The following is a 20,386-nucleotide window of genomic DNA, read 5'->3' on the forward strand; positions in this document are numbered from 1 at the left end:
TAATTAATCTAAGCTGACAATATTGAAATAATAATGCATTGAACATGAGAGAAGGTAGAAAAAAGGTGCTACAATATTTCATTTCTACAAGATTTCTGTCTTTATATCCTTTCTTATCCACTGTATTTTTGAAAAGCGACATATCAAGACGATTTGAATCGATTTGTCCTTTTCTTTGCAATTTTTCAATCTTACATCATTTTGATATAAACGTGTGTACGTACGTAAATTAAATATAAGCGTAAATTTAAATTTTCAAAGCGATCGAGTCTACTCGCTGACGAACATATCGATATCGCGTATCGATCCTCCAGTTTATTCTAAATAATTTATTACAGCAATATTTTTCTACGCTATCGTCGTGCTCGATCCATCACGATACGTCGCCCCGGCTGCAAAGGCCATTTCGGCCAGCGCCGAAAGTAATGGAAGCGATAAACATCGTCAGAATGAACTTCGCGAATTTATTACGCCGCGTAAATTTCTCCCGAAACTTCAGCGTATCGCGGAGTAGCGTTGCTTTTTATGAACAAAGGCGTTTGCTCCGGAAAAATCTCCGAAGGTACTTGGACGCTGGGAGGCTGACGGAATTTAAAAAAGATTTCGGTCATAAAACATCGAAAGTCTTGTAATAACTCAAAATAACAGAATTTTTCCTAGCTATTAAAAAAATTCTAACTGGAAACGATAAAAATTTCCTCTCTCCCTCTTTAACTGAGCTTTACAAAAATTACTGATGCCGCACATTTCTTCACTTATCAGAGATGAGTGAAGATCCTTTCGCACGATGCATTTTAAAGTGCGCCTGGATTACGCGATCCGTGCGGGCGAGATCTATCCGTACGTCGACGCGCGTGCGTAGTAATAAATCAAGTTCTATTCACGAATCCGCCCGAAATCTCAATCAGACGTGATTTGCGCCAAAGGCACAAGGTTTGACAAGCCGATAGAGATAATGGAGATGAGAACATACAGAGACAAGAGAAGAGACGGGCGTGGGGAGGGGAACGGGGAGGATCGAGGGAACACGCGGCAGACAGGAGAGATGCAAATTGCCATGATTGACTGTATTCACGAACCACGTTCGACTCCCACACGTGTTGTCCGTGGGAATGCGCGTGCATATTGGGGAGCGCGATATACAATAGACGCGATGTGCGGTTATTTACAAACCGCGTCGCGCGGAATTATTTTGATCGCGCGAAGGTTTCGCGCGGTCGTGCGACAGTGCGCATCCGATTATGCAAAATTGTCCTATGTACAACACTATTCGGTAGGTGACAAACAGCGATAGACAAGTATCGTTTCTCTATGCCTTTTCGCGTCAATTCGTCATGCGCTGGCTACTTCGGCATGCTTGCGTTATCGAACATTAATGACAGAGATGCTATATAAAAACTCTTTTTTTTTCTTAATATTGAATTATTGTATTAACCATCTGTGCACGCGTTGTTCTTCAGCATCTTTACTACACACAACGGAATCGTTCGTTTTTTTATAAATTACTTTTTAAATTTACTTTTAATACATTTACAAGTATAAAAAAAAATCTTTACTAACTTTTATACACATTTTAATATCTCTAGAAAGCACTTGTTTATTATTTTAAAAAATTATAAATGTTATAAGTGTCTAGATAAATTAGTATGATTATCATGACATATAACTGATTTTGATAGAAAATTTTAAATTATTTTCTTATTACTTATTACACTTATAAAAATATTTTTTCCAATATTTTTTCATTAAATCAATTATTAACTGCATATAATTTAATGTAAGATAAAGTTCTAATTAAATTTACGCACATCAATCTATCTGGGTAATTAAATAATAAATATCGTAATGTAAAAAAATGTTTGCTGTAAAGAAAAGTCTTCTCTGAGCGTAAATAAAATTTTTATACGAGTGTAAGAAATTGCAAATTCAAAGATACAAATCAACAAGTAAACCTCTTAAGAATTATGCGTAATAACTTCTTACTTATAATTAAAATTCATAAATATGAAATGAAGAAAACTACTTGCAAGCTTACAAATTAATTTAATATTGAACTGATTGACGTATTATGTCCAACAAGTATTACTTTGTCCAACATTGTGTTTGCCAGCAAAATTCTATTGACTCGCGATGTAACACGGGCGTTCACGTTGAAGCAAATATCCGCGAAACGTGATCAAGCGTATTTAAAGTACGCTGCAGATACGCGCTCTGTGAAACTTTATGACGAAATGATCGCATGGATATCGTCGATATGAACGTTTCATTATTAACGCGCATTATCTGTGCACGTAATAACGCTAATGTACACGATGAAATATTTACCAGAGAATAATGTATATATCATAATTCACGTTTATACGTATATATGAGCTGCATACGTACAAGATATTTTTAGAAAAGTCTTATAGGCGTAGTTTTTTCAATCCTAAAGTTTTATATTTTATAGCTCAAAACTCTTCGAATTAAAGTTTGGACACTGTTTAGACGATTCTTTATGAATCCGCCATGTTTAGGCTGCAATAAAGAAATTTACATGTTACTACATATTTTTTTTTTATTTTTTTATTATAGCAATAATAATATTTATACATAATATAAATTACTATTGAATTACATTTATTTCTGTATTAATAAACTGCTAGCTAGTAAATTGATCTTAACATTTATAAAAAGCGCATCTATACAGCTAGTCTGAAAATGATGAACGGTGTCCAAACTCTTACACGAGGGACTCTAAATCACCCCAGCTGTCTAGCCAGCAGATTAATACGCTGTGCAGTATTTTTCTCAATCGTAATAAGAGGAAATGGCTGTCAACGCTACGCGATAATAAGCGAGCGTTCAACATCGAGTCTCTCGAACTCTCCGGGCCTTTCTCCACCCTTTATCGATCACCGCGCGCTCGTACGTGGGGTGCGAACCCACCGAAACCCGTTTTAAGCGAAACACGGTAAGCCCGTGCACGGCTACGGAAAATGCGGAAAGCCCCCGAAATGCGATCGGGAGCGATTAGAATCGCAAACGCGGGGCGCGCACCGTATCTCGAGTAGCGCGCGGGTCTGCGGTGTGTCGGCCACCGCGGATTTCGCGGTGATGCATGCACGGACGACGGTATCGGTATTCGTTATACGTTACACGCACGCAAGCGCACGCTCGCATACGTGCTCGCGCGCGCATTACGCGATTGTGTGTTCGCGACGCGCAACGAGGAGAGCTCGGTGAGCGCCGCGGTGATGAACGGTCGCCATCGGCGCGATTAAAAGGACACACGGCGGAAAGTTATCGCGACCGCGCTAGGTCCAGAGCCCGCTGCATCGTCGCGATAACGGCCGAGGAAAGAGATGCCGTAATACCATCCGCGGCAATAATATTCGCGCCACGTGCGCGCGGCGCGACGCGGAAACACGTAGCTCGCTAATGAAAACCTGGCCGCGATAGCGCGGCGTTGTTAATTACTCGGCGCCCGAGAGTTTTGCGTCGTTACTCGTTGATGATGACTCCCGGCCGCCGCGCCGGCAGCCCGGGTCAATTTTTTACGGTGTAATGAATATTAAAGTCGACACTGCGCGATCCATTTCGCGCAAAGCGGTGGGAGCCGCGTGTGTTCCCGAGGGAAATGTACGTCGGCTAGGAAAATGCCAAGTATTATCGAGATTAGATGCGCATATTTTGATAAATCGTGCCGAATGCATCATCCCGGGTAAATTATTGCGCGAACATGTTTCGCTGAACGATATCTGTTACACATCACTTTGGATAATCCTTTCGATTTATCACGGTAATAAATCGAAACGATTTCGACCAATCTCGCAGATTAATCTACATAGTCTTTAGACACGAAGTCAGGATTGGAAACCCTCCAAAACTCCACGTTCAAGTTCAGAAATCCATTGTCTTAGAACATCCTACGTGCGTTTGTACCTAATCTTCACCATTATCGTGAAATTGTATGTGCACGTTTAATGGAAGATTCTCACTTAAATATATAACTAAGTAATCTCACGAACATTCTGACGAATTTGTCAGAGATTAAAACACAAATTCCGTCTATAATCAAATAGTTGCATTGCACGAATATTATTAAGAACTTACGACAGATTAATTAAAGGAAAAATTGCATCAAAATAAAAAAAATTTCGTTTGTAAAATAACCCTTTATCGAGATTGTAAAAAGATCTTTCGGATTAAAGTATCGCTCGCGAGGCTCGAGAACGAACGTAGCCACGTAATTCGATATGCACAACGGGATGGCTGCGAGAGACGCAGATCAGGATTCGAATTAATTGACAATTACGAGGGTTAATGATGTTCGCGCAAACGCTAATAGCGTGGAGATTCGCATTCCGAGCGTTTACGCTGGTTACTCTACCGCTGGGCACGTTTCACCGGATGGGATTTATACGAACGACATTACCGCGACCGGTAAACAACGGAAACTCGGTGTAATTGTTTTATGGAAATCTCGCGGATTTCCATAGCGGTTACTTCTCGTCCTTGGTCCACGGCGAATCAGCCGGCTGGTAGGACGTGCGAAATCACGGGAGCGTGGACTTCCACGGCTTAAGATCCGTGAATTTATCACTGCGTGGATGTATTACGACACGAGATAACATATGAAATTCTCTCTTAGGTAGTGTAGGGTGGGGTATAAGCGGATCTTTTTTTGTCGCACGCTGTCACTCATGTTTGATAGAGCACTCTTGCGAAAATGTTTCGAGTTTCCCCCATTTCCAATTCTTGAATTAATAATTGGCTGCTGCAATTTTCATCAATCGTCACAGATTCCATTTTCAGTGGAAACGTGGGACGCATTTAAATTAAATTATTAAATTGTACTAGGATCATTAATGGAGCCAAACGAGAAAAAAGGCAGTGGTTTCTAAAAATATCTATTCGATTTCGGTGAAACGTAGAAAACACAAATAACGTAGATTACACAAAATATATGTATTTAATTATACATATTTACATAGGGATGTATCGGACGTACAGTTCTTGCAAAGTAAATAAAATTTGGAAATGGATTTAATATTATTAACACTTCGATTAAATTAATATACATGTGAAAGTGTGAATAAAATTATATTTTTACAATTTATTTGCTCTATTTGTTATTAAAAATTAAAATTTTTTACAACATTAAGGAAAATCTCAATTTTATGGAAGTACCTTAAGTATTCAAAATAATTGTATAATGTTTTATTGTAATTGTTTAATTATTCTGTAAATAAGTAAATTTTGTTTATTTTACAGAATTGATTTCTGCGCCGCAATAAAATGTTACGTAAATCTTGAATATTTAAAGTACTTAAATGAAAAATTCAGATTTTTTTCACTATTTCATTATTATATTATATTTTCATTAGAGCACATGTCTACTTCTAATTGAAATAATTTTTATTCGAATGAAAAATCGTGGCCAAATTTTTTCTACTACTTTAAAATGCAATCTAAATCAATCTGTAATTTTTTCATAATTTTTTTAATGTTTAGAGAAGTATACATGCTATACATCTTTAACATTATTTATTGAGAGGAGAAGACTCCCTCTCCCCCAAAAAAAGAGAATAATCAGGAAATTCAAAATATTTCACTTTTTATTTTTCAATTTAAATAATTACTAAGTAAAGTATGTGATTCTACATGTTTTAATAATAATTATAATTAAATTCAACATAGCAGGCATACATACATTTGTGTATCAACGTTACCTTCCGCATATAATTACATCGCAAGAATTTTAGAATGGATCGCAAATGTCACGCGCGAAATAACTCACATTAAAATCATTCGTCTGCACCAGAACACGATATACCGTAGTTATTCCGTAACTACTGAAAGCTCGTCACCAGTGCCGTCACATTTCGCTCGTGGAGAGTGCTGCCGGTGTAATAAAAAATTACGCGCTGTCGGATTAATGACAGATTTCCGTATATTTCACGAGTACGAGTGATTCTTCGCGCGCGAATTCGCGCACTTTTATTTCGCGAAAAATGAGGAACGCAATGCTGCGGCGAAGAGTTTTCCGAATTCATCAATTACGCGCGCAAACGATTCGTTAAAGCTTTTAATGATTCGTTCGTGGGATCGGCGCGGATGTGCAATCAAAGCGGACGAGGGAGATTCCCTCTTTTTTTGGGGGGGGAAGAGGGGGTGTTTCACTTGAGTGTCGAATTCGATCTTCAGCGACGCCGGAGAACTCCCGAAATGTTTGATCTATCGCCGAGTGTAGGTTTTCGCTAACTGGAATAATGAGAAAAGTTCCCGCGGGCGTGGAAAACATGTGAAAACAGTTCGTGCCTGCGATATGCGGGCTGTTTGAGATCCCCCTAAAAGAAGACCGACGATCTGTTTTAAATATACAAGCGAGAAACAGAGGTTTCGATATTTCGATTCTCGTGAGGACTGCAAAAGCAGTTTACGACGAAGAATACGAGTCGAGTGTCAGCCAGTATTATTTATATATATATATATATATATATATATATATATATATATATATAGCAACTGTATTTAAATGTGTCAAAGACATTTCTGATCATTAAAGGTCGAAAGACGAAACATGAGACTCGTGAATTTTGATATGCATTACAAAGAAGAAAAAATTGATTCTCGATATCGCGACTTTGAATAAAGTTGTAATATGCAGAAACTCATTTTGTGAGATTGTCACGGCTTCGGCACGCGCGGTCGGCGTGCAGAAATCAGAGAAGAAATGAGTAGTAAAGAACAGTTGGTAATTCGTCGAAAGTGCAAAGCGAAAATTGATGGCGAGATATTAAAAAACGCGCGAAAGTAATTTCCAGATGGACGGTTAGTAAGAAAGTGCCGAATCCAATGAATGATTGCTGATGTAATAAGGGACGAAAGTCCTGCTCCGCGATAGAGAAAATTGATATTGCGCGCGCCGGTCAAGAGGGGAAAGAAAATTGATATTAACTATCCGGGAGTGCTGGCATTAAAGGATTTCGTGGACGACGGGCCCACACCCGCAACGCGGAGGCCTTCGTTCGAGTAAAGCTAATAATTGCCTCCCTAAAATTGATTATCCGCAAGTTCGTTAACGGCGGCGGTGGCAGCAGCTCTGTGAAACTAATGGATCCCCAGATTATTGACGAACGGAGTATAATCGCGGGTGGATTTGCACGCTCGTAAAAAATTCCGAGGACTCGAGATGAACTCGCGTGGGAGCGGGGAACGGTTCACAGACAATGCGGCTTGGAGCTGGCAATCCCGAAAATGTAATCACGAAAAATATACAACGTGAAGTACATAATGCCTCGAGCAAAACGAAGGGAGAGGGATCGGATGAAAATGTAACACATTTTTTCGGTTCATATATATACCAGTTTCAACAAAATCGAGATATTAAAACGATAAATGATGCAAAGATTTCAAATATGATTGCTAAAATGTGATTTTAATGAAAATATGATTTTATTACAAAATAACAGTTATTAATGTAATAAATATTGTAATAATAATATTGTAATAGCGATTAATAATGTACGATAATGATTTGTTGTTGATTGAAATGAGATAGTCGATTAGCAAAGCTGTAACTCAAAAAAAGACACTCTGCATGATACTGACGTATCTATCATTATATGTATCACATATAACGTTGACATATCGTTGTTACTGCGGTTTGCGGTTATCGGACGAGCACTTAATGCGATTTTACAGCGAGAAGCGCATAACACCTACAGCGTATTTTCCGGATGTCCGACCGAATCAGATAAATCAGTGTTCAGCCTAATCCAACCGAAATGGCCTGGTAATTGTTGGCAAAATGGATGGTACCACATTATAGTAACAACAGCACAGTTATACACGTGATAAAACACACGCGTAATTAATGATACAAATATAAATTTATAATAAGTTTACAAACTTCATTTATCGCACACTAGCTTCGCCCTTTTTCACATTTCATGCGTGGCTCTTTCGCTTTTTATTGCCCTTCGCATTAATAAAGAACAAATCCTGATTATACCGTGTCCGAGTAATTTCTATACACGTGATAGTATACACGGAATTTTGAAAGCAACTATTAAATTATACATTTTACTTTTTTTTCCTAAAATGAAAACTAGACCTTTATTCTAGAAACTCATGAAAGTGTGTTCATAAATTTTTAAAGATTTTTTTTATCACTTTCAATAGATGAAAAAATGATAAAACGTGAGATACCCATAGTACAACTGTACCAATAAGATATTCTTTTTCTACGTGACTTGAGTTGAATATGAATCTAAAATTTAAAAAATTAAAAATTGTAACCATTTTGTTAGATGCTTTATTCCATGGTGGATTAAGAGATATTTTTATGTTCCATGTGTTAGCTATCAATCTTTTAATTCTACATATTTCTTTTCGCGATGAAAATGGTGCTTTTACAAGCTTTTTACATCGAGTCACTAATTTACTCTCGTATAAATTAATCTGACATCCGACGAGAGCGCGCCCGCCGTTCGACGTGTCCGGTTGTTTTTACGAGTACTTCCGCGCGTATCTCTCGTGCATAAAGTCAGATTCCGCGTCCGGCCGATTAGAACGGACAATCCGAGTATACGCGCGTATATCCGTGCGCCCCAGGCAAATTAATTTTCCGGGACACACGCGCGCGCGTGTCCCGCAGCCGCAATACCGAGTTCGCACGGGTGCGCTCCGTGTGACACGATCCACCCCGAAATAACCGGGAGGTTGTTGCACCGCGCCCCGCGACACACGGACCGTGAACCTACTGTTCGGTCCACCAAAAATGCGGTCGACGAGCCGGACAGATCGAGATCTCTCTCTCTCTCTCTCTCTCTCTCTCTCTCTCTCTCTCTCTCTCTCTCTCCCTCTCTTTCTTTCTCTCTCTCGGCGTGCCGCTTGATATTTACACGTTCCGTTAAGCCTGCCGAGCAATTATCGTTACACGATAGAAGAAAAGGTCTGGTTACAACGATGCGTGACTTGAATAGAAATATCGTATAAAAAATATAAGAACTCAATTCAGACGAATTTCAACAAATACATTGTTTTGAGTAAAATATAGAGAGGTTTTTCAATGAAATTACTGCAGAGTAAATTTATAGCAACAATAGAAGACAATTGCTAGGATACTTCGCTGGTGCGATTGTTAAGATTAATTCTAGAAACAATTTGAGATGAAATAGCGCTGAATTACATTATCGGTTAAACGACTGCGTGAACTGTGCGGATCAAACGTCGCGAAGTATCAGAGCGGCAATATGAAATCTCGTCACGTATTCAGGATCATTACGCTGCGCTGCCAAGTACTTGCAGCCGCGAATGTGAATCGGACTTAAAGTCCGGTCCTTGAGACGCAGAGAGCAACGATGAGGGATATGAAGGAGCGCGTACCCGAGCTTAAAGGGCTTTCGAAATAGCTTAAACGCCGAAAGAGGATTATTCCAAGATGGTGGGTTCGGACAACGCGAACTAAAATTAGTAGGCGAGGCCGAAACCGGCAGCCAAAATACGATGAAACTTTGTGAAAGGCTTGGACGCAGACGAGGTTTCTCGGTTTGGAAACAATTACGTCACGCCATCACTGCGATACAATTTTGGGAAACAAGGAAACGTCGTAGCTTTTGTTCCGTTTTCGCAATTCCATTAAATTCTTATTATTATAAATCTTTCGATATTTACCCGGGAGAAACTTGTAAATCGTGTTTCTTGATAGCTCTGCAACTTATAAATCTTCTGAAACAATGAGGTTTTATTTAATACAGTAAAACATTTGAAAAAGATGCTTATGAAAAGAAACGCTATCGCTTAATAACACGAAAGGGCAAATTCGTATTAAAAATACAAATATATCTCGTTCAAGTATTTGTTTCGCTATGCCCAAAAGAGATTTTATTGAAGTGATGTTTCTAACAAACTTTTTATCGAGAGAAAGAAAGACAAATATTTTCATTTTACACATCGGAAAAAATCACAAGTTTTTCGTAAGCTAAAAGTTTCGCGATCACTTTCGGTTAATTAACGTTTGGCGATCTAAACGGCGCAACGAGATAACGTGGAAATGTGTGCTGATCGCCAAGCTTTCTCGAGCGAGGCGACCATTTCGCGCATTTCGCTTGCAACGATGCAATTACGGGGGGGCTTTAACGTCCGCGGAATACTGTGAGCCGTTTCCAGCTGGGAATTTCATGGTCCGACGATGATATTAGTGGGCACCGGTCGGTAGCAGGGGCGCGGTAATGTCGTTTCCTGAATTAAGAGGGAGAATCGATGCTCGGCGGCACAGTCCTCTTAATAGCCATCGTACTCCCGCGAACTTGGAAAAGCTACGAAGATTTACTCCGCAAGCACCGATAAAAATGTGACTCTCGATAAGAATCATGACCGGGGTTTAATGCTCGCAGCGATATACGCGAATGGGCTCTCGCCATATAATTATATTTAATCCTATAATTGGAAAAGTTTGGAAATATAATTACAACACGCACGAGATGTGAAAGGTGAACATACCGGAGAAAACTTATTAAAAGAGAATTATTATCGGATTTAATTTTTTTTTAAATTTAATTATTATACCTGTTAATTATTACCGAATAATGCAATATATTAATTTACGTAATACAAATGCGATAAACTAATTCATACTGATGATAATGCAATTATAATTGGTAAAAGAAGTATTCATTATCAATATAATAATGAGCACTTTTGTATATCGATCTTACTAAAGAATAAGCTTCAAAATTGATAGAAAGAGATATTTAAGTAACTTGAGCAACGTGTATTTATAAAAAAAAATAAATAAGAAATTAATTTACAATAATCCATTTTCTAAAGTAAGATCGACGTGGAAAATTTACGTGGGAAGTGTACCTACTGATCGTAGATGCACGGAGACACTTATTCAATTATTCCTCGCGTACCTCGTTTAAAATGTTAAGCGGTTTCCTCGATAAAACAGACTTACTTTCGGTGCCGCGAAGAAACCCGTAATGGAAAAGTAATTAAAGAAAAATAATGGAAGACGCGCGCTCTGCGTAGGACAACTACCGCAATGCGGCGCTGTTGCGATTTAAAGTGCGGACTTGTAACGCAAGGAAATCATTATCGAGAAATTAATTGCGAGTACCGTCTAATGGAAAACTCTAAGAGTTTTACGATACAATAAGATCAACTCGATTTGCGGAACGAGTTCGCGCGGAACCAACAACAAACATCTGCGTCGAATTCGTTCCGGAAAATCAAATTACGAGATCTCGTAATAACGCATTACAGGTAAAAGCATGTCGAAAGGGGGACAGAGGACGAAAAGGCATTTCGTAATGAAATTTATGCGAAATGTCCCCCACGAGAATATTTCAGGTAATTACACTGATTAGCAGCGAGGCAATGAATATTATCATAATTCGAGAACAAAGCCGATTTTAACGAGATGCGCAATGCGCATACGTTGATCCCGTACATCGGCAATATTAATATTCTCGAATTTGTCAGCCTTTTAAATTTATTTACATGCGAGTAGTATATTCATCTCGTTATTACGAGCAAAGACAGAGAGAAAGAGAAAGAGAGATATATGCTTCAACAGTCAATATTCGCGAAGCTATTTGCAAATTAAAAAAAAGAAAGAAAAATACAACGTATTGTACAGAAAAGCGAGTAAAGAGTGACGGTTATAACAACGTAAACGTATTTTATATTCCACGCTTTCCAATGTATTTACTGTTAAATGATAATGTTGAGATATTGCGGAAGATTAAGTGTGCCACGTAAAAAATGTTTATCATGAATAATACTTGTACGAACACAATAGTTGCTTCTCAATACTCGTGTTAAATTTTTCATCAAAAATATTTAAGTGAAATTCTTCAAAAATTATAAAAATTTTTTGAAATTAAGAAAGAGCGCAACCAAACAAAACTTTTCTTAGTGCGTATAACATTTCTTATATGAATTTATATTTTTTATCTAATAATGCTTCAAACTCTGCGTATCGAAATATTTTCAGACTTGAAACATGATTATAAACAAAACTAGAATAGTAATATAATAATTAGTAATCAGTTTAACAATAATGCTAATGGACATCTATTATGACAAAGCCAATAAACTACCACCCCCCCCCTCCTCCGCCAAATATTGCGAAAATTTGTTGCTAATTAAACTAGAAAAATTAATATATAAATTCACACAAAAAATTATCAAGCACTAACATTAAGATTCAGCTCTGATCGATTGGGTCTTCTCAATCAAAGTTGTGTATTCGCATAACGGTCTAGGATTACATTCCATTGTATGAAATTTTCATTCATAATAATTTTATCAAGCATATTAAGAATAATTTTTAACACACTCAATAAAATATCGTCCAAGTATACGACAAAACATTTATCGATAAAATGAGATACCTTGAGAAATTTGTTTAATGCTCCGTTAAATTAGCGATACTTAAATTCTCTTTAAAAACCCGGGGAGAGAGACGTGTCTTTTCAGTTCATTCTCCACATTCATAAGCCGCCGAATATCACTGACAATCCTCCAACCACGGCGCCGTCTGGCCTGAAGCGATCGCGCAATGAAGCGATTCGCCAGACGAATCGCAAAAATGCGAGCAGAGACGCAAAGTTCCCGCAATAAGGGGAGGGAAGGGGGGATTGATCTTCGAAGCGCGACGCGATTGCAAGACGAGAAGAGAGTATCCGTTGATACTCTCCTCGCCGGGATGCAAACAGTAGATCCATTAAAGGCCCAGCTCGGCGCCCTTGTAATGTTTGTGGACCCTCGTCGGAAGAGAATACCCTCAAACGGAGGGCGGCCGGATAAAAACACGGGATACGAGCGGTTTCTCCTCTCCCGTCAAATATCGCCAATCAATATAGATGCTCTCGACGGCACGTAATATTGGATTTCCGCTAGTGTCGCATTTGATGCAAACAACGAGAAACGTCGACCTGGCGAATAAATCGAACCCTCCTCTGCCCCTTCCCCCCCACTTGTATTTCGATTGGATATTACACGAGTGCAACATGTAATATAACTACAAATATCGTGCCGTATTGAAAGTACATACGTCAAAGATTTTGAAAGCGTGCGTAAATCTTTCCTTTTCATTTTTCTCTGTGCATCGAAAAACTTATATTCCCGAAAAGGACTATTTCCTTTGCAAGTCTTCTTAATCCATTCTTAATGAAGGAAAATATATTCTTCTATTCTAGAATATTCAACAAATAATTATAATTATTTGTTTAATTTTATTTGTTTAAATTAAACAAATAATTTATTTGCTATTAAAAAAACCAATAACGTCGGTTCTTGAAATAAAATTTTTATTTTCTGCAAAAATATTTTTACTTCAATTTAAAAAAACCAAGTTAATGAAACGATCTCATCAATTTGAACATAATTTTTTTCTGGTTGAAAAGAGGGGTTCGATATATTAAAATTATATATATATTTTTTTCATATTTAAAGAAAATCAATCCTAAAGTAAATCCTATAAAAAAATCATCTTGTACAAATCCTCATAAAAACTAAAAATATCTCTACTACTACTGATCTATCCTTTAAAAGAATTTCCTTTGAAGTTAAGAAAATCCCCTCTTTGGAGTCTATTTTAGAAGAAACTACTACAAAAAAAGAGGAAAATTCTTAAGAGATTCTTTGAGAATAGAATTTTTTCGGTGTGCGATCTAATTTTGTTAAATTATTTAGCATATTCTTAATGTGATTAAAGAGATTTAAGTCTCGGAGCGCTTAATATAGAAAATAATATAATAATAACATTCTATGGTCAAGTATTAAGTAACTAGACGAGACAGCTGCTCTCTGCTGAAAGTAAAATATTCGCAGTATTCTTTTCTTAATCAAAAGAAGCCTGAGACGCTGGCTGCGTCTTGTCGATATACTCAGCGCCAGAAACAGTGGATTCATTAAAAGACAAGCTCAACCTCTGCAATATTGAAAGAGACAAGAGACAGCTCCTCCAGGGAAAGCCATTGCTTGAGAGAAATACCTAATAACGAGAAGTCTTGTCTCTGCAGCAGCCAGGTGACGTGGGGCACAAAAAACGATACTTCGAGTCTTAATTACGGAGACAATCTCCGAGCAAACTTGCAAAAATGTATGCTGTGTAGAAATTATCTGCTTTTAATATTCTTATTAAGTGAAAATTCCAATTTCCCGTGTGACTTGAATTTAAATGTCAGTTTGTCATATTCTACAATGTTAAGCGATAAATATCTTAATAAATATCTATTCAGGTTACTCGAAATGGAATCTACATCTGAAACGAATTATTGTATTAGTTAACGAAACTTTCGGTTGACTAAAACTTTTGCCACCAGCATACATATGTACAGAGGACAATAGCAAATTTACACACGCATCTTGCGGTTATATATATCCTCTACGTGCGTCAGAGGCGGGACGTAGACATAAGTATTGTCTCTAGAAAGTGCGGATTTATATCTAATTTTTTAAAAATCATCTCATACGCGATGTGCGAAAGCGACACGCAATCATGCATGCTCGAGAGTGTACGCCTTGGAACACGTAGGAAAACCTATCGTCAGAGAAAATGCTGACGCTGCCGTAACTCATATTTCAGCATGCAAACCAGATGGCAAAATAATGGCGTGTATATTCACGAGAAAACATCATTAAGTCGCAAATATTATATGTTTCACATTAATTTAATAAAATAACAGAAATATTATACACAAAAATTATTAATATACAAATAAATATATAGAAATATTGTTATACAAAATCTTATACAAATACATTATTATTAGTATATATTATTTAATATTATATAATATAAATGTTCATCAGATTAGAAATATTGCAAACTGATAAGTTTAATTAATTATTGTACTGAGATGTACGTATATTAGTTACAAATATTGAACAAACGCACACGAAAAGTCATTCACACATCGTGATATATCTTTCCATTTTCATGTAAACTCACGTTTTATTAATCCGATTGTCAAAGAGACACATTAAAAATTTCGCAGAGATACTCTCATATTACGTGACTGCATTTTCATTCAAGAGAAATATTTTTCTATTCAGAGAAGCAAATATCTTGAAATATTTTCCAGCTGACGACGGTTTACATTAAGCAACCGGTGTCTATCTTTATCCGGCGTTGTTGCGTCCTCGGCATACCAAAGTTCCTTCGCCGTTCGTGGATTTATGCACGTGTTAACGATTGACATAATAATGCGACACGTGTGCAAAGCATGTGGTCTAGACACAAGAGAGCGTAAGAGAGCCCGCCCATCACAGAAACTACGAGAGCCAACCGCCGGCTAACTAACTTTCGAGAGGATCATGTACGATATATGTCCAGGGTGGGGCATAATTTGTGATAGGATCGAAAAGGGAGCAAGTCTTCGCGTAAAATGAAATAAAATGGAAAAGTGGTCTTATAACATTTCTAACATTTTGACGAAACCGAATTTGGAAGTTAACTAACGATTTAGCTAATGTCTCTTTTTTTGTCTATTAGTCATTTTCTAATTTTACTACCTTCCTACGTAAAATATGTGTGCAGTACAGAGTATATTGCTTATGCTGTATATTTCTACCGCAAGTAAATACAGCAGCTGTTGAGATTGCTATCATTTAGAATGCAGATAAACAAATGATATAAAGAGCAAAGTAAATATTAGTTGAGTGTAATTCTTTTGTTTCTACACATGTCAACAATTTTCAACGTAATAAAAGACAAATAATGTGTAATAAAAAACCTGTTTTGTTATTTAACAATCACGTTTCTGCAAATGTTCACCGATACAAGTACAAACACTGTCACAAATCATGAATGATAGACACGTGCATATTAACAAAGCCGAATGCAAGCGCGGACGCGTATTTTTTTAATAAAATAACTTTTAATGAAAAAAATGTTAGTTTTTAATCATTTATCTGAGCGCAAGGCGAGACGGTTTTAATGTATATATTCGAAATAAAACCATGAAATTTGGTTGTAGCATGTTCATGTTTTCGCTTCCTGCCGTACAACTGAAAACACCGAAACACGAAGATAAAACACGGTAGTCGCACGCTCCATACGCATCAGAGTCCCTTGGAGAATCAAAAACTCGTGAATTAATTTCGTCACTTAGAGTACAACTTTTTAATTTGCATATCTGATGAATGCGTTAATTAACTGCTTTATTACTCGGCGCAACTGCAAGCATCATGAAAACGCGCGATACGAATTTCGGGGATAAACCTTCAGCTCGCGGTGGAATAATAATTTAAACGATGAAATAATTATAATGCGCGCGAACGATATCTGATAAGATGCGATCCAAGTTTCATCGTATTTGCAGAACCGTATATATTCCGTTAACGTGGCAACTTTGAACATTAGTTCAATCGAGATCGTTCGATGAGGTGTCGGCGGATTTGCATATCTGATCGTCTCGTTTAATTAATCGCCGTGTTGCACGATACGCGGCACGTTCTGGTTAACGCAAAGTATGCGACGGTTTTATCATAACAAGATTTATCGGCTAAATGAACAAACACCGTTTTATACAACCCGTTTTACGTGTAAAACGTACAAGTGTTACGCTGTAATCAAAAACTCTAAGCGGATTAATTTCTCAGATACATGCACGAAATGAGCGGAGTTCTACGTATTAAATAATGTGACTTCAAAGTATCTAATATAGCTGCTGCACCGATAACACTTTTTTTTTACTATTTCAATATTTTCGTAATAAAATTTTCATAGTAAATTCGATTCTAATCATCAAAAACGTCAAATTTGGAATAATTTTCTCTATGTACTACGCATATTATTTAAATGGCTATTAATCTACACGGTATTAAAAAATAAAACCATGAAAAATCTGTATACCTTTCCTACAGTGAGCAAAAACGCTGCAATATGAATTAAAACGTAGTTTTATTCAATTAAACGTCGAATCACGGGCTGTTACTAATATATGTTGATTCAACTGAATTTTATTCACACAACTATATTGTCTTTACTTTTAATCTTTTTGTTTCAATGCTGTCATTGAATGAAAATATTCCCAATTAGACTGATGCTGTTGACTCAACAGCATTTTTTCTCTGTACATACAATTACTATAATCGGTTACTTAGAATTATCGTAAAATCGTAATAGAAGATGACATCAGAGAGTCATCATCAGCGCGCGCTTAATAATTCCACCTCCTTGTCTCTAAAAGTGTGAATAAATAATTAATCGAGAAGCGAACTTGCATCGCAGCCAACGCACAGGAATTACGAGCAGCAAGGCGTTTCGAGTCAGGTGCGTTTGATAGCTCATTTTGCTTGCCGTGAAAACGAGATTCACGGCAATGTATTGCATTTACGAAACAAAATGTAAGAGCATTTAACTTACAATTAGTTTGCCATTTAATTAAATTAATTTAATTACAAATTTAATTTAATTATGCATTTAATCTTATTCGAGATTCATTTACTTAGCGCATGTTCCGCAATATATTTGAGAATATAAATTAAATGTAACTTTCTCTGTGCTTTAGTCAAAATTGGATCCGAGATACTAACGTACCTATGTACTGTTAAATAGTATGAAACTATCTTGCTTTATGAGTTGAAACAGTATTCGTAATTGTGACAGAAATAAATTTTTAATTTAAAATTGAACATGACATAATGCAGAAGTGACGAGAAAGCGAACTTCCTCGCGACAAGATCTACTTGCAGGTTGGTGGTAACGGTGACACACGAGAAAATATATGATACGTCTCGTCGCAAACAGACGTGACGTAAATCTCACTTGGCGCAAGTTAATTGGTTAATTAACAGTGCCTCAAGAGTGACGCCCGTGACAATGGCTTCAACGTCTTGCCCCCCCCCCCCCTCCTCGCCATCGTCTTCGTCTTTGATACGTGAAACATTGGAAACTGTACCCTATATTATGTTGCAGTGATCTCTCTTGACAATGAGTAAGAATGGTCTCGTAAATACGTTTAAGGTGTTTAACGTGTTTCAACTCATTACTGACAAACTAAAGATACGTAGAATTAGCGCGGATTGTGCGACTCGCGCAGATACATAAAAGTTTTCGACCGACTCGCGGGTATCCGGATAAAGCAACTGAAATATTCAACCATCCCCAGCGCCGAACTCGGGCATTAGTCCTCGTCGGGACAAATAAAATGAGAAAAAAAAAACGTTAATGCGCCCGATGACTTGAGCGTGACCTTCGCCACGCCGCTCATCGCCCAACCGCCTACATCGTGCACTCGCAATGATCTCATCTCTGAATTCTGTCTGTGCTCCGGATTTTATTGTATAATATACATATGTGATATGAAGATTATGTTCAAAATGACACTGCCGACTAACGATGACGTAAGCAGCTAGATATCCTAGTCAGATTGATAGAGCAATACCTTTCTATTCATAGATCAAGTGATAAGCTGATATTTGTCTAAATGATGGGTTTTTAAGAAAATAATTTTTTTTGCAATTACAGATGTGTGCAAATAGTACGAATTCGAATAGAATCGAATTGCAGTAGATTCAATTTGATTTCGAATCTGATTCGAGAATTGTGAATCGTCCATAATTCAATTTCAAATCAATCGTCTATTTTGATCGTTTCATTTATGTCTTCCACGTAACCAATCTTGTCAGTGCGTAATCAATTTTCGTGCTCGATTGTTTGTCGATTTCTAAAACTTTTCTGTCGTTTCTAAATCTTATAAACCATTCAAAAATTTGTGTCGTAATAAACAATCGTCTTCGATAGACAACTTGTTTCAACATTTCATAGATACCGTGATTTTTTAGAATTTAGAAGAAAAAATTTAGACAAAAAATTACTCCATTATATTTTCCTGATGAGTGCACTAAAGCACACTTCAATGGTAAATTATAATTTGTACAATGTAAGATGTATTTTCATTTATCAATGCTCATTTATCTATATAATACTCTCACTTATCATCTGTAATACTTATTATAAATTTTGTAGCACATTATTTTTTTAAATTATTTTCTAAAATTTGACAATTAATTTTTTTATCTATCTTAAAAAAGATTTGCAACGTCATTGTAAATACTTTATTATTTTTAAATTAATAATTTAAATCTGATAAAATTCGATTTAAATTTAATTCATATTCGAATCAAAGAGATTTGATTCGATTTGATGTGAAAATTCAAAATTTAATTCAATTTGATTTCGAACATCTTATCGAAGATTCGATTTGATCTCACAAGTACTTAATTCGCACACCCTAAAGTTTATTATTAAATACGATATAAGAGTACACATCTCCAAAAATTACAATAAAAAACGTGCATTTTATCGTAGATCTTGCACAGAGAAAAAATGCTGTTGAATCAACAGCAACAGTCTGATTGGAAATATCTTATTAATTCAATAACAGCGTTAATGAAAGAAAAATATTAAAAAAGACAATAAACAAGTATAGTTGAACAAATAAAATTTAATTAAATCAAGTACGTATATTAGTGACAATCTGTGATTCGATGTTCAATTCAGAATCAAACCACATTTTAATTCATATTACAGCATTTTTTTTCACAAATCCTCGACGTTACACATACCTCAACTACATAAACTTCATTTTATGTCGATGGAAAAAACGCGATCACTACGCGACAAAGTTTCGGTCACCATCTCGTGGCTGACTCATACTTGAGATACTAATTTCATTCCCTTTTTTTCCACGAACTTCGTGGGAAGTTACAATCGCGGTGGCGCACAACAGACGTAAACTTGTGAAAACACAAAAAGGATCGATATCGCATTCGCGGTATTCCCTCAATGCACGCACACGTCAAACTTTTCTTCGCGACGACGCGAAAAACGGGCGTGTCGTCGTCGTCGTCGTCCTCGTCGTCCTCGCGATTCCTCCGCGATGATTCGCGGCGACAGAAAATCGTGCGGGGCGCGCACCCGGAAAGTGACTCACCCACGGTTCATCCACGAGCGATCGCATCGACGGAAAAGCTTCGTTAAGACGCGCGGGGCTCCCCAACTCGAGGAACGTGATTTATCGTTTATGTCAAACACGGAGAGCCACGACTCTCCGGCAGCGACGTTCGAGAGCGCCGTGCGTCTACGCACATGTCACTCCTGTCACGAAGTTATTAATAAACGCCATCCTGTCCCGTCACCGACGTAATACGCGATTGATCCACGGTTAACGTCGATCCGGCGCTGAGTCTTATCCGCCGAGTACTTTGAGCCCCTTAGAAGATCCAAATGCTCCGGGAACATCGCCGAACGATTGATACATCTGATACGCAACTCATTTTAAAATAAAGATTTAATACGATTCGAAATTAACGCGTTCAGTACAACCCAAAATTAAGACAAGGAAACTCGTTAGATCTGACGGTAATACGATTTATA

At 37.2% G+C, this 20,386-nt stretch overlaps 1 protein-coding gene across 11 annotated transcripts in view; it reads right to left on the reverse strand.

Annotated features, from left to right (window-relative positions):
• The window catches only part of LOC105202120 (guanine nucleotide-releasing factor 2), a 78,233-nt gene that overhangs the window by 16,875 nt on the left and 40,972 nt on the right, over positions 1-20,386 (reverse strand). The gene's annotated exons all lie outside the window — the stretch shown is intronic.

Source organism: Solenopsis invicta, chromosome 1, assembly GCF_016802725.1.
Source record: "Solenopsis invicta isolate M01_SB chromosome 1, UNIL_Sinv_3.0, whole genome shotgun sequence".
NCBI classification, from domain to species: Eukaryota; Metazoa; Arthropoda; class Insecta; order Hymenoptera; family Formicidae; genus Solenopsis; species Solenopsis invicta.